Source organism: Pinus tabuliformis, chromosome 9 (assembly GCF_031772625.1).
Source record: "Pinus tabuliformis cultivar Carrire ecotype Pingquan chromosome 9, CPIR1, whole genome shotgun sequence".
Lineage (NCBI taxonomy): Eukaryota > Viridiplantae > Streptophyta > Pinopsida > Pinales > Pinaceae > Pinus > Pinus tabuliformis.
The window spans coordinates 1,054,758,742-1,054,762,776 of NC_142307.1; the positions used below are offsets into that span (position 1 = coordinate 1,054,758,742).

General features: G+C 36.8%; 1 pseudogene; it reads left to right on the forward strand.

The window, feature by feature from the left end:
• The first annotated feature begins 803 nt into the window (after positions 1–803).
• Positions 804–2,871, forward strand: LOC149152310 (cysteine-rich receptor-like protein kinase 10; annotated as a pseudogene).
• The last annotated feature ends 1,164 nt before the right edge of the window (positions 2,872–4,035 follow it).

The following is a 4,035-nucleotide window of genomic DNA, read 5'->3' on the forward strand; positions in this document are numbered from 1 at the left end:
CATTCCGTGAGTGACCACCATTCAGTAATAAATTGTTGTGTAATAGCTGATTCAGGAAAAGACTGGAGCTGCGGCTGTTTAATGGCAGTTTCATCAATGTAGAGGTGTGACTGTTGATTCATCATTACAGAAGTATGGCAAAGGACAGGCCCTACAGTTGAAAATAATATTTCAACATCAAATTCAGTTTAGGTGGGTGTGTGCCATGCACATATTCAGTATATATTGTAAATTTCATAAAATTATTTTAGTTTCCTATAAAAATAAACTTTATATCTGAAGTTTCAGCTAGAAACTGTAATTAACTTCGATTTATTTCAAATTTTAATTTATCAAGGTCAAACCCCTTCTGTTCCGTTGCAAAACCTCTTATCCTTTTGGACCTTGATATCTATGGGGATTTGACCACTCTATTAGGAAAGATTTTGATCCCTCTTAGTAGTGCTTGATAACTGGAGTTGAAATGAAGGTAATGTAATTACTTACATAGGTGTACACACATAAAATTGATGGGTTGCCTCGGCCTTGGTTCTATGTAATGGATCTCTCTTATCTAGGTGTGAAAATATGAGATATGATGAATCATCACAGTTGCAATGCAATATGGAACATTCTGCTCCCTTCGTCTGATGTTGGGGACACAAATTTTACAGATATGGTTCAAGAGACCTGGCAATTGATAGTGGGAGGCAAAATAGACATCACTCAATTTTTGCCCCAGTATTTTCTGACGCACCTACCGATTTTGCAGGTTGTATATTTCATAAGAAAGTGGAGGAAGACACACCAATCAATGAAACAAGATGGAAACATTGCTAGCTGCTACGGAGAATTTTCATGGTGATAACAAGCACGGAGAGGGAGGTTTTGGTTCCGTATATAAGGTAAATTTAGGTTAAAGAGAATTTGATTCCAACATGTTAGCCGTCAAAATCTTCTATTCCAGTGTCTTAATCCAGTATCCCAAGTCAGTTTCAGTCAATCCAATTTAACCTAGTTTCACTAGAATCATTTATTACTTATATTTACAATATAATATTATTACTATATTTAACTATCAATAATATTGAGAATAGCAATCTCCACAATTTTCAATTTTGGCAAATAGAATCCGCGGAATACTCTCGCTGCACGCTCGACCTTTGGGAAGTACATTGCTGTCACGAAAATAAATCTAGAGTAGTGAGACAATTAAGATAAAGTGCATCACTCATTTTTCATACTGATTTTTTGATTGATTCGCTCAGGGAACTACTGATGATGGGACAAAGATAGCTGTGAAGAGGCTCTCCGTAAATTCTATGCAAGGAAGAAAAGAATTTATGAATGAAGTTAAGCTTGTGGCCAAAATTCAACATCGTAATCTTGTGAAGTTAGTCGGGTGTTGCTCAGGAAGTTCAGAAACGTTGCTCGTTTACGAGTACTTACCGAATATGAGCCTTGATAAGATTTTATTCGGTGAGTCACTAAACTCTTATATAATGGAGATAGAAAGCTCTTATATTTCAACGGATCCAGCTCAGCCATGATCATCAATTAGTTGTCGTGTTTCAACATACAGATCCAAACAAACGTAACGACCTTGATTGGCAGAAGCGTTACATTATCATACAAGGGGTAGCTCGTGGGCTTCTCTATCTTCACCAGGATTCTCAACCGCGGATAATTCATCGGGACATTAAAGCCAGCAATATTTGTTAGGACGAGAAACTGAATCCTAAGATATCAGATTTCGGCTTAGCAAAACTTTTTCCTGAGGATGAAAGTCACGTCAGCACAAGGGTTGCTGGAACTTAGTAAGGATTCAAAACCATGATCACTCTCACACACAGTCAAGTGACATGACTCTGATTTAGTTTCTAGAGTATTAGCAGTATTTTTACTTTCCAGCAATTAGGATTACATTTTTGCTTTACTTTTCAGAGGTGTGTTTTTCTTTCTAAATGGAGAGGAAATGTGTAAATATTACTTCAATTAAAAAATTGAAAAAGATTTACGTTCAAGAAATGAAAAACTAAACCATGATTAATTTAAAGTTAAAATGGCTTATTCTGGTTAGTACCTTATTCTTTGTTTTTGCTTCACTATATCTAACACTTAATTTCAATATGCAGTGGGTATATGGCACCGGAGTATGCTATGCAGGGGCAATTATCTGTAAAAGCTGATGTTTATAGCTTTGGCGTTCTTCTCCTGGAAATTATCACAGGAAGAAAGAACACGGACTACAATTTGTCAGCTGAAATGCAGATTCTTTTAGGATGGGTGAGATATGTTCCCATTGAGCATCTTCACATAAACTAAACTACGTTCTACGTTCTTCAGTTTAGATAGTGTAGATTACGTTGGAATTACAGGTTTTTAAGATGAATGTATTTTGATTTTAAACTTTAGAATATTTTTAAAAATTAATAAAAATGATCAAAGTTAAACAATTAAGATGTTAATCGAACTTCCCTCCATCGTATAAATATCTTATTAAAATGACGGTCGGCCGTGATGACCATATAGGCATGGAGATCATACGAACGAGGAAGTCTTATGCAGATGATTGACCCATTGATAATTGAAACCTGCGATGAGGGGCAAGCGTTGAGATGCATTCACGTTGGTCTTTTGTGTACACAGGCGGACTCATCACTTCGTCCACCAATGTCGACAGTCACTTTGATGCTTTCCACTGATTTTGTGACATTACCGCATCCCACGAAGCCTATTGTCGTTAGTACTGTTAACCAAAACACCAGGACCACCGGCTCTGCCTCTGGGTCGTCACATGCACCTGCAACCACAACATTGTCTTCATCTCAAGCTGGCATGGCCTCTCCTCCTAAAGCCGATGCTTCTTTTACTGTCTTGGTACCAAGGTAATGCCTTATTCTACGCATTTCATGTTGCAACATGAATGTTTTCTGTTTTCAACGAACTTGGGTACATATAAAGGTAAGTTTTCATGGTGATGCATAGCATCCAGGTGAGGGTACCATTACCTTGTGTTTAGTCTCAACTAAGGAGGACAAGTTCATTATCATTTAGTCTCATTTACATTTGTTGATCAAAATAGTGCTTAGGAACTTGTTTTTATTTTGTTATTAGTTAAGGGGTATTTAGTAATAGTGCAGTTACATTAGGGTCATTACCACCACATTGTTTTGTCTTTTCATTAATTTATCTTACAGCAGCCTTTCCATTTAAAAAAAAATATTGTAAATCCTACAGCACAGAAAACCCGAAATAGTTATCAATTATATAACTATAAAAGCAACTGAAGAATAACTGTGAACAGTTCGGGTAATTGTCTCATAACAATACAAAAACCAATGTAATACATTTTGAAGGGGTTCAATGCACCAGAACAGGTATACAAAAAGGAGAAAATAATTTTCAAACACCTGAGTATCTGAATCCATCTGCAAATAGTCTATCTATGATATTTATTTAATTAAACAGCACTGTATGTTCCCATCTATCTTTTCTAGTAAACAGAGACATAGCTCCTGAGTTCAAACAATGAAGCCATAACGGAGTGTTCCTAACATGGAGTTCCAACAACAACAACAGTTCCCAAATATACGAAAGCGGACAACAATTACGAGCCAGTGCTCAACAGAGCGAGGATACAACTACTATAGGAAGCAATCATAACAGAAGTAACCCATTTCCACAAAATTATCTTGTTAATTACTCCTTTATAAATATAATGTTGGCATACATAAAGAACAGTTCAGCGTGCTCGATAATAACAGAGTAAGGTAAGACAAAACAATCAAACCCCAAAAGCCTGGGTTGAACCCTAGTCGGTCACAATAGAAAATACCGAATAAATTACATGCAGCTAAGCCCGAAACGCGGGCAATATTACATACAAATAGAGCCAAGGTCACTCAACAACAAAGAGCAACTAAATAGAGGAGCACCGGGACTTTCCCAGTGTCGTGACCGAGAAAATTATACTACAAATTAAGTAACAGTAGCAGAGAACGATCCTACTGGAGTCATTGGGTTGTAACCATTTCAGAGACCAAGCCTGGAGCA